General features: G+C 41.5%; 2 long non-coding RNA genes across 2 annotated transcripts; both read left to right on the top strand.

The window, feature by feature from the left end:
* Window positions 1-6,487: 6,487 nt before the first annotated feature.
* LOC128634526 (uncharacterized) lies at window positions 6,488-8,167 on the top strand. Its single transcript, XR_008397722.1, has 4 exons — window positions 6,488-6,508; window positions 7,451-7,524; window positions 7,733-8,008; window positions 8,103-8,167. It is a non-coding gene; the product is annotated as an uncharacterized LOC128634526 (long non-coding RNA).
* A 380-nt stretch (window positions 8,168-8,547) lies between these two features.
* On the top strand, window positions 8,548-11,816 carry LOC108274203 (uncharacterized). Its single transcript, XR_001814433.2, has 5 exons — window positions 8,548-8,692; window positions 10,065-10,138; window positions 10,352-10,627; window positions 10,721-10,786; window positions 10,884-11,816. It is a non-coding gene; the product is annotated as an uncharacterized LOC108274203 (long non-coding RNA).
* The last annotated feature ends 269 nt before the right edge of the window (window positions 11,817-12,085 follow it).

Genomic DNA, 12,085 nt, shown 5'->3' with positions numbered 1-12,085 from the left:
TTCAAATGTGTTCTGCAGGAGATGAAGTCGCATGACAAGTACTAGGAGCTTGTTTCCTGCAATAACATTAATCCTGAATGTGAGCAATTGCTTGAACTTTTGAGCTGCATCTCCCATTGGGCTGGGCCTCAACAGCCTGATAAACTTGGCACTATGAAACTCTGTCGGGCAATAACTCTACTTCCCATATGTGAGTATCTTGTTTGGGGCAAATTGCCAGTTAATGTACCTGTTTCCCCAGGAAGCCAACCAATAATTGTTGAGCCAACCACTGCACGATCGGCCCCAAGAAACATCCTTGTCAGACGTGTAGTAACACCAATGTGGGGCAATCGATGGGTGCCGATGAAAATACTAAACCCTAATCCAACATCAATGACTCTTCGCCGTAACACTAAACTGGCTGACATTTTTTCCTGTCTAGCTGTGGAGGATCTCACTGTTATGCAGGGTTTAAGTAGAACCCATTGTCACATTCCTGATTCGGACCCCTTCGAAACTGCTTCATCCTCTGATTCAGAACGATTGCCGAGAGACTATGGTCTGAAGGATATTGACACTGTCATGTATCGTGACGGAGCGGAGATAGGACGGATGCAAGTGCAGTATGAACAGTGTTTATTTTAAAGGAGAGACAGTCAGACAAATCCAAAACGTGATCCATAAACGTAATCCAAAACAGGCGAAGGTCAGGCGATCGGCATACACAGGGTTAAACATGGATCAAGGTCGTGGTCACGGAAAACGGGGTCGATAAACAAAACGAGGAACTGGGAGCGGATAATCCAGCGTGAACTAATACTAAACATGGAACGTGATTATGACTACTAAACAAACTAATCTAACTCTACGATAATCTTCTGCGCCATGTGCTGGGAGGTGCGCGGTATATATGTGGACATGATCAGCGTCTAAACTGCTAGCAGACACTTGGTTGTGCATGTCAGCAGACATGGACGTGAGCAGAACTTGGTTGTCCGTGTCAGCAGACTCGGGCGTGAGCAGAACTTGGCTGCGCGTGTCGGTAGACGTGCGTGAGCAGAACTTGGCTGCGCGTGTCGGCAGACTCGGGCGTGAGCAGAACTTGGCTGCGTGTGTCGGCAGACTTGGGCGTGGGCAGAACTTGGCTGTGCGTGTCGGCAGAATCGGGTTTTGGCAGAACTTGGGTGGTTGTCTCGGCAGACTCGGGCATGAGCAGAACTTGGCTGTGCGTGTCTGCAGACTCGGGCATGAGCAGAACTTGGCTGTGCGTTTCGGCAGACTCGGGCTTTGGAAGAACTTGGGTGGTCGTGTCGGCAGACTCAGGCGTGGGCTGAACCTGGGCGACCAGGTTGGTAGACTCGGGCGTGAGCAGAACTTGGTCGGCCGTGTCAGTAGACTCGGTCTTGAGCAGAACTTGGTCGGCCGTGTCAGTAGACTCGGTCTTGAGCAGAACTTGGTCGGCCGTGTCAGTAGACTCGGGCTTGAGCAGAACGTGGTCGGCCGTATCAGTAAACTTGGGTGTGAGCAGAACGTGGTCGGCCATGTCAGTATACTTGGGCGTGAGCAGAACTTGGTTGTTAGGCTTAGATATTAGCTGAACTTGGTCAACTGGATCAGCAGGCTTGGACGTGACATCAGGAACTTGAGACTTGACTTGGACTTGGACCTCAGGGACTTGGGACTTGACTTGGATTTCAGAAACTTGGGACTTGACTTGGATTTCAGAGACTTGGGACTTGACTTGGACTTTGACCTCAGGGTTGAGCTCTGGTGCTGGAGCCTCCCTGTAGACCTCTAGCTAGAGCTCAGCAGGTGAGCCCACCTCGTGGGTCTCAGGTTCGAACTCAGAGGTTGCCAGGTTAACCTCCGGCTGGGGCTCTGATGCTGGAGCCTCTCTGTTGACCTCTAGCTGGAGCTTGGCAGGTGAGCCCACCTCGTGGGTTTCAGGTTCAAGCTCAGTGGTCGCCAGGTTAACCTCCGGCTGGGGCTCTGCATGAGTTTGCCTGTAGTAGTGGGTAAACGGCAGGGCAGGTTTGCCTGCCAGACTTACCCAACCATCCCCAACCCCCCCCCCGAAAAGTTGTTCTAGCTCGACCCTCGCCTCCGGACTCCTGGACTGCATCATGAAAGCCCCCACAATCTGTTCTAGACTGGCCAGGTTCCTAAAGTGCTTATCCAGTTGGAGCTGCACCCATTGACGGGCCGGTCCAAAGAACCGGGACCACATGAATCTGAGCCATTGCTTCTCCTCTGGCTTAGGGTCTAACAGGCTGCAGAAAAAGAATTGACCGTCTACCAGGAAAGTTCTGGGGTACCGAAAAGTCTGTCAAATAGATCAGGAAGCTCCATAAATGTCCATTGTGAGAATTGGACTGAGTCCATAGCGGGGACGGTTTGCGTCGACTTCCGGGTTTTGCGTTTTCTCCGTTCTCCTGCTGCATCCATGTTTAGGCGGAAGATTCTGTCACGCATCGTGACAGAGCGGAGATAGGACGGATGCAAGTGCAGTATGAACAGTGTTTATTTTAAAGGAGAGACAGACAGACAAATCCAAAACGTGATCCATAAACGTAATCCACAAGAGGCGAAGATCAGGCGATCAGCAAACAGGCATACACAGGGTTAAACATGAATCAAGGTCGTGGTCACGGCAAACAGGGTCGATAAACAAAACGAGAAACATGAACTATGACGAGGAACTGGGAGCGGATAATCCAGCGTGAACTATCTCTAAACATGGAACGTGATTATGACTACTAAACGTACTAATCTAACTCTACGATAATCTTCTGCGCCGTGTGCTGGGAGGCGCGCGGTATATATGTGGACATGATCAGCGTCTAAACTGCTAGCAGCTGAGGGCAATACAGACACACGTGAAATCCCAGCCGATGACAGAACAGGGAGGAGACATGACAGAAACATCTAAACAAAACACACGTGTCCAGATGTCACTACTGTCAACAATGGAAAAGCAGGTGTTCATGCATTTGCGCTTATAGCACGCTGCATCAAGGGGAAATCATGACAGACGTGGATAGATGTGAGGTTTCTGAGGTGTGGAAGGGGAAATTGGTGAATCTTATTGTGTCCTACCATGATGTTTGCAAAATGTTTGTGCACAGGATCCACCTTTATGATGAGCGCCCATTCCGTCTGCCTTATCACTGTATCCCTCCTGCCCACTAACAAAAATTGAGAGAGGTGTTGTCTGAGATGGAGGAGAAAGGCATTATCAGCAAATCTGTGAGTGAGTATGCATCACCTTTAATGGAAAAAAGATGGTAATCTGAGGGTCTGCACTGATTTTCGCTGGCTCAATGCTACAACCACCAAAGATGCCCACCCTCTACCCCATCAAGCTGTCTGCCTCGCAGGTTTGGGAGGTAATGTGCTTTTCAGCACCATGGACTTAACTTCAGATTTTACAACATCCCGCTCCATGAGTCTGACCGACGATACACTGCCTTCATAACGCCAATAGGCTTGTATGAGTATAATCATCTTCCTCAAGGCCTTTGCAATAGCCCCGCGTCTTTCATGCGCATGATGCTCAGCATTTTTGGTGACCTTAACTTTTCCAGTCTTCTCTGCTATCTTGATGACTTGTTGGTCTTTGCACCTTCTGAACAGGAGGCATTAATGCGTTTGGAGATTGTGTTTTCTCAATTGAGAACCAGCAACCTGAAGCTATCACCTAAAAAGTGTCACTTTCTAAGAAAATCTGTAAAGTTTCTGGGCCATGTGATAGATGGCTCTGGTGTCTGAGTTGATGAGGGGAAAGTGAAAGTCATCTCTGCTTTCAAAAAGGAGGATCTAATCAAGGAAGACAGGATCACACCTTCACAAAAAAAGATCAGATCATTTCTTGGCATGGTCCTGTACTACCAAGCCTTCATTCCAGGTTGCTCACGTGTTGCTATTTGGCTTAACAGCTGGCCAGAAACGCTCAGTGAAAGTTGCTGTTAAAAAGGGCCCTTGTTGACAGTGTGGTACTGGCTCATCCAGATTTTGAGCATCCTTTTCTTCTTTGTACTGACGCTTCATTAGCTGGCCTAAGTGCAGTACTTTTTCAGATCCCTGCTGGTGAGGACAGACGTGAGACCAATAGCATTTGCTAGTAAGGCTTTGAGCCGCAGCCAGTCTAAATATCCTGCGCACAGATTGGAATTCTTGGCTCTTAAGTGGGCAGTGAGTGACAAGTTCAGTCACTGGCTTAAAGGCCATGAATTTACTGTGTGGACAGATAATAATCCGCTAACTTATTTTATGACCAAGCCAAAATTGGATGCATGCGAGCAGCTTTGGGTCTTGAAACTTGCTCCATATTCTTTTGAGATCAAATACGTTCCTGGAAAACTCAACGTGGTGGCAGACGCACTCAGTAGAGATCTGTTTGTCAGGCCAGTGAGTCAACGGCTTTTGTCAGAGCCTTATTCTGAACTGTTGGGAGAAGTACGCAGTGTAGAAGATGGAAATGTGCAAGAGGTGCTCCAACTTACCTGCCAACCACAAAAATTAGGAACAGGTCCACTTGATGTTGGGTTGGATACATCAATGTCTGCTGGCGATGTGTCTTCCATTCCGTCCTCCTGTGATGAATGGGAAACAGGAACTGAATTTAGAGCAACATCATTTGCTGAACATCTGACCTCTTTAATCAGTGGTGTCAAAGAAGTGTTTCATTCCCTTTCACTGACAGACTTGCAAGAACATCAGCACAAAGACCCTGTCATTGCTAGTGTCTTATGTTGGCAGGAAGCGCAGACCATCAAGACGTGAATGTGCCAATGAAAACCTATGCGTGTTGCGGATTCTGAAGCAGTGGCACAAACTTTCAGTGCTTAATGGAATCCTGTACAGAGCTATTAAAGACCCACTCACCAGGCACAAGAAGTTCCAACGTGTTTTACCTAAATCCTTAAAATCTCAGGCACTTTCAGGTGTTCACGACCTGGCCGGTCATCAAGGGCAGCCGCGCACTTTGTCTTTAGCCCATCAGAGGTTTTTCTGGCTCTATATGGAGCGTGATGTGCGGGATTATGTGAGGAAATGTCCCATGTGTGTCCTCAGCAAAACTCCAGAACCTGCAGTGAGAGCCACTTTGGAGAGTATTAAAACCACAGCCCCGTTGGAGCTTGTATGCATCGACTTCTGGTCTGCTGAGGATCGGACCAACAAATCTTTTGGATGTTTTGGTGATCACAGATCACTTCACAAAGCTAGCGCATGCATTTCCGTGTTAGGACCAGACGGGGAAAAGAGTGGCTAAGAAACTGTGGGATGTTTTTTTCTGAGTCTATGGATTTCCCCAACGCATCCATTCTGACCAGGGGGCTACCTTTGAGAGCGAGCTGATTGCCGAACTTTTTGAACTGGCTGGCATCGACAAGTCTAGACCCACTCCTTACCACCTGATGGGGAATGGTGGTACCGAACGTTTCAATAGGACATTAGGAAACATGTTGAGGTCCCTTCCACCTAGGTATAAGCATAAGTGGCCACAATTGGTACAGACCATGACTTTTGTGTACAACTGTACAGCACACGAAACAACAGGGTTTGCCCCTTTTTATCTAATGTTCGGTAGAGTGCCAAGGTTGCCAGTTGACCTCATGTTCCAAAGTGTTTTGCGGGATAAGTCGGTTTGTCACATAAATCCCTTTCGTGTTATGGTTGAATGGGAGAGAGAGAGGAGAGAATAAATGAGAAGTCGACCCAGTTGCCGTCCGCCTTTTTCTTTGACTGAAATAAAACACACAACGCAGACTACAAACATGTGTTGTAGGCTGATTGACATCTCTAAATTGTCCATTGTGTGTGAATGAGTGTGTGTGCAATAGCACCCTGCGATGGGTTGGCACCCCATCCAGGGTGTCTCATGCCCCGAGTCTCCTGGGATAGGCTCCAGGCTCCCTGTGACCCCATGGATGATAGGATGGATGGATGGATTATTAAATGGCAACTGCTAAGTCCATGATCAGGTTTTACATGCATATGTCACATTCATGGTCATTCTGTTTTCGATTAGCCTATTGCTTAGCCTATGGCATTCTTACTAATTTTAGTAAGAATTAGCCGTTACTAATCTCATGATGACTTCTGTTTCTTCATAGTACAACGGCCTAGAGCCATGAGTAGATCTAAGGTCACACTTGCAGTGATTCTTATTGTGTTTTTTCTCATCAGTCACTGTATTTTTTTTTTATAAGGTTGAAGTAAAATGAACTTGAGATGGGGAGGAAGGTAGGTGGGATTAGTCTGTGCATAGGTGAAGAACAGGGTTGTTTTTTGTTTTGTCTCTTAATTCATAAGAAAAAACTTCGCCATGTGCTGTACACGTTAATCCATTCAGTCCACTCTGTTCCTGTGCTAAAACAGGCTTGGTGTGAGTTTGCTTAATATTAATTGAGAGACTCATTTTGAAAGCGAAGGCTTGGGAGCAGCCACACAGAGGACCACAGTTCTGAAGGAGGACAAGTCATTGCTGAGTACTCTCTCAAATTAGCAGCAACACTCACAAACCGTAAGTATCTGCAAGATTCATAGCCTGAGTTCAGTGTGTTTTTTTTTCCCCCATAATGCTCAGGCAGAACTGGTGTATTTCTAAAGGAAAGCTTAGAGTTAGATCAAGCTGAATGGTATATGCAGAAGTCAGTGTGCTCCAAAATTATACTCAATTTAAAGTTACTATCTGAATTTATTATTATTATTATTATTACTACTACTACTACTACTACTACTACTACTATTTGTTTGTTTTATTTTTTGCAATGATGTTTATTGCACATTATCTTGGTGTATTGACTAAAATGCTCGTTCAGAAGTAGAGCAAGAGGAAAAAGAAATTCAGTGAGAGGGAGAGCGAGAGAGAGAGACAGACAGAGATAGAGAACGACAGAGAGAGAGAGTTCACAGGGTTTTTGTTTGTTTGTTTGTTTCCTGCTAGTAATATAACCAGAGAACAACTAAATAAATAAATATCAATAGGCCTACTAATAATAATAATAATTCAGTGGCCCATCTTCAATTATTTCTTACTTATTTCTGGAAAATCAATATTTTCTGTCATTTTATTTGATTTTCATTTTATTTTTATTTTATTTTATATTGATATTGTGTTGGTTACAGACTTTATTTCTGAATTAATATGCTCTAAATTGTGTTTGTTTGATTTATATCATTAATTCTTAAAACCCAAATTCCGATTGCAGCTTAACCTCTGGTTATTAACGCATCACGAGGCTGCACATAGCTGTTTTCTCAAGGAAGTTGGCTTAAGTATCTTATCATGAGGTTAGATGTATAGTTAAAATGTAAATAATCTGTTATATAAAGTCCAGTATGAAAGCTTACCCAAGCTCCGGACAGTGCAGTAATAACAATAGTCATGCATGACATAATGGGTATGAACACACTGTCACGAACTGGTCTGTAATGTGATAGGAAATATATGATGTTGTTCTAGGAAAGAGGTCATGGCTGGAACATGTCTTATTCACTGTGTCCTGATTCAAGTCCTGCTTATCACAGTCTATGCTCGTAAGTAAAATTTATTCTTATTCAGATGAAAGTTTCACTACTGAGCCACATGCTCAAACACCAAAGGTGGATGATGAGTGACATCTGTCCTGTGTGTGTGTGTGTGTGTGTGTGTGTGTGTGTGTGTGTGTGTGTGTGTGATGCTAGTACACTTTATTAACCTTTATTTTATTTTATTTTATTTTATTTTATTTTATTTTTTCTACAGAATTACCAACAAACTGTACAAATCAAACTACCACTGAGGGAAAACCAGTACAACTAACCTGCAATGTTACATGTAAAAAATGTGAAACACAGAGTTATTTTTAGAAGCATGGAGAAGCTACAATCAACTGCAGTAAAATGCATAACTTTCCAAGTGGCAACAGTCATATATTTAATTGCACAATTGAAAGTGCATCAGCGAGTCACAGTGGAACATTTACATTTTGGGTACAAATGAAAGAAGGAATTGGTGAAACAAAATTCAACGTGACCATAGGTACTTTTCTTTTGTTGTTTTATAAGATATATACCTCTTGTGTATGACTGCAGAGCACATTGTTAAATTTCATTTCATTTTATTTTTCTGACAGTGCCGCGTGCTGCTAATCTCACCACACCAGGTACTGTTTCTACAACCAATTCTCACGGTCATGAAGGTACTTTGCTTTCACTGTGTTCAATAGACATAATTTATTTGCTGCAAGAGATGTGATGTGGATTTTAAATAACACAATGATTTTTGTCTTTTCACAGGGGGACTTTCTACATATAAGGGTCGTTCACCTGAAGTTGCCTTGGCTGTAGTGTTCATGATTTTGAATAAACACATGTTGTTCTGTCTGCAGACTGTTTACATATCCCCAGCAATGTCAAAATCAAACCTACGCTCTTGCCATCATCATGCTCATAATTATGTGGTTTTCACCTATTTGTTTCCTGTAATTTTATAAGGTGGATGCAGTGAGCTACAGATGTAGAGGCAGGTAGGTGGGAGGAGTCTGAAAAAAACATCCCCATGTGCTGTACATGTTAATCCCCTCACTCCACCCTGTCCCTGTGCTAAGACAGGCTTGGTGTTGAAAGTGAAAATTTGGGAGGAACCATACAGAGGACCAGAGCTCTGGAGGAGGACAAGTCATTGCTGAGTACTCTCTCAAAGTAGCAGCAACACTCACAAACCGTAAGTATCTGCAAGATTTCTTTATAAGATGAGTTTACAGGTTATAGTTCAGTGTGAGATTTTCCCATAATGCTCAGGCGGAACTGGTGTATTTCTAAAGGAAAGCTTAGAGTTAGATCAAGCTGAATGATATATGCAGAAGTCAGTGTGCTCCAAAATGATACTGTATTTAAAGATACTATCTGAAAGTGTATTTTTTATTATTATTATTATTATTATTATTATTATTATTACTACTACTACTACTACTACTACAACTACTATTTGTTTGTTTGTTTTATTTTTTGCAATGATGATTATTGCACATTAATTATTGGTGTATTTGTTAAAATGCTTATTTGGCATGTTTAGAAGCAGAGCAAGAGGAAAACTTAAAGAAGTTCTATGAGAGAGAGAGAGAGAGAGAGAGAGAGAGAGAGAGAGAGAGTGAGAGAGAGAGAGAGAGAGAGAAAGAGAGTGACCGAAAGAGAGAGAGAAAGAGAGAGAGAATGAGAGAGTGAGAACGAGAGTGAGAGAGAGAGAGAGAGAGTTCACAGGATTTTTGTTTTGTTTTGTTTTGTTTTTCGCTTGTTTCCTGCTGATAATATAAATATGGACCAAATAAATATTGATAGACCTACTACTAATAATAATAATTCAGTGGCCCATCTTCAATTACTTCTTACTTATTTCTGAAAAATCTACATTTTCTGTCGTTTTGTTTGTTGTTAAATGTGTCCGCTGCGGTGGACAGTACATTTCTGTTCTTTCATTTCACTTGGCGAAGTGATATGGAACTGTAATGCAGTCCAGACCTGACTGGAACTACTTTAGCTCTGTATTTACTGAAAAATAATTGCCCACCTCAGTACGTCTGTCAGCCAATCGGAATCGAGAATTCACCGTAGCTGTGGTGTAACTGCTTTTCATTTATATTTGGGTCACATATATACTCATCTGTTAATATCAGAAATCCGCTGTCAGTCAAAACAAGTCTGCATATTTATAAGTGCACTGACCTTACCATGATATATTGATATTGCGTTGGTTAGACAGATTTTATTTCTGAATTTATATGCTCTAAATTGTGTTTGTTTGATTTATATCATTAATTCTTAAAACCCAAATTCCGATTGCAGCTTAACCTCTGGTTATTAATGCATCACGAGGCTGCACACAGCTGTTTTCTCAAGGAAGTTGGCTTAAGTATCTTATCATGAGTTTAGATGTATAGTTAAAATGTAAATAATCTGTTATACAAAGTCCAGTATGAAAGCTTACCCGAGCTCCGGACAGTGCAGTAATAACAATAGTCATGCATGACATAATGGGTATGAACACACTGTCACGAACTGGTCTGTAATGTGAAAGGAAATATATGATGTTGTTCTAGGAAAGAGGTCATGGCTGGAACATGTCTTATTCACTGTGTCCTGATTCAAGTCCTGCTTATCACAGTCTATGCTCGTAAGTAAAATTTATTCTTATTCAGATGAAAGTTTCACTACTGAGCCACATGCTCAAACACCAAAGGTGGATGAAGAGTGACATCTGTGCATTGTGTGTGTGTGTGTGTGTGTGTGTGTGTGTGTGTGTGTGTGTGTGTATTAACCTTTATTTTTATTTTATTTTATTTTATTTTATTTTATTTTATTTTATTTTATTTTATTTTTTCTACAGAATTACCAACAAACTGTACAAATCAAGCTACCACTGAGGGAGAACCAGTACATCTAACCTGCAATGTTACATGTAAAAAATGTGAAACACAGAGTTATTTTTGGAAGCATGGAGAAGATAAAATCAGCTGCAGTAAAATGCATAACTTTCCAAGTGGCAACAGTCATATATTTAATTGCACAATTGAAAGTGCATCAGCGAATCACAATGGAACATTTACATTTTGGGTACAAATGAAAGAAGGAATTGGTGAAACAGAATTCAGCGTGACCATAGGTACTTTTCTTTTGTTGTTTTATAAGATATATACCTCTTGTGTATGACTGCAGAGCACATTGTTAAATTTAATTTCATTTTCTTTTCTGACAGAGCGGCCTGCTGCTAATCTCATCAAACCAGGTGCTGTTTCTACAACCAATTCTCACGCTCATAAAGGTACTTTGCTTTCACTGAGTTCAATAGACATAATTTGTTTGCTGCAAGAGATGTGATGTGGGCTTTAAATAATACAATGATTTTTGTCTTTTCACAGGGGAATGTCCGAACCAAAAAAAAAATCCTGAAGTTGCCTTGGCTGTATTGCTCATGATTTGTCTTGCCTTGTGCATCATTGTTGCAGTTTTGTTTATAAGAAATAACAACTGTAATATGTCAGCAATATTCACTCGCAAAATGATCACAGAAGCTGAAATAATATAATCCCAATACATACAGTAGTTGTGACACTGTCCCAAGCTCAGAAAGATAAGCTTTCTTTATGTCAGTCTCTGTCATGGCAGAGGGACAGGATTAAGGAAATTAAGGAAAAAGGGGGAAATTGTACAGTTAAGGGGAAAATATAATTCCATATATGTAGCAGATTCTTTTCTTTCTTTCTTTTTCTAACGCTTCATTTCTGGTTTCAGTGAAATATTTATCTCTTACTTATCACTGTGTGATGCTTTTCAATTGCTAATGGACTGGTGTGAACTGACTCCTTTTCTGATTTTGAGATTTTGTGGGATCTGTTTTTAAACATCTGTGGTGATTTTTACCCGTAGCTTTTTTTTTTTTTTTACAATTATTTACCTTCTCAGAATGAAAAAGGTAACATACCGTACAAACATTTCTCACTGCTGTAATATACTCGAGAACATGTTGTTTATACCGTTACTTATATAAACACAAATATATAGTATTATAATTAATGGTATATAATTTTTAAGGACAACTGTTGTACCTTTGACAACAAAAATACTTGTACAGTGCTTTTTGAGAGAATATTGAGAATGAATTATATTCTGTGATTTATTTTTTTTATAATAATAATAATACATTGTGGAGCAGAACACTGAATAGATTTTGGTGTTGCACTTTTGTGTACTTTTGTATATTGTGTATTCTGTTGTATTGCGAGTTCTGTTGTATTGTGTGCTTTTTTTTACTGTAAATGTGAATATATTAATAAATGTACAGAATTCACGTAGTTCTTGGGTGTTTATAATTCTACTGTGATGAGAATTTGCTCAAGCAATGATATGCCAAAAAAAAACGTAAAATAAGACTGGTGAACATGTGCATTCATGTGCATTCATGTCCATCAGCACAAAGCCAGATCAGTGGGAAGTGGAGCAAAATTGTTTACTTCAATGCAGATGTTTTTGGAATGTCACAGAGGAACGGGAACATAAAATGCAGATAAAAACCCAGCTGTAACAGATGTCCCTTTACGGTGTACATCAAAGAAATAAGTTT

The sequence above is a fragment of the Ictalurus punctatus genome, chromosome 13 (genome assembly GCF_001660625.3).
Source record: "Ictalurus punctatus breed USDA103 chromosome 13, Coco_2.0, whole genome shotgun sequence".
Classification (NCBI taxonomy): domain Eukaryota; kingdom Metazoa; phylum Chordata; class Actinopteri; order Siluriformes; family Ictaluridae; genus Ictalurus; species Ictalurus punctatus.
The sequence above is the reverse complement of the archived record's forward strand: the minus strand, read 5'-3'. Positions and strand labels throughout refer to the sequence as shown.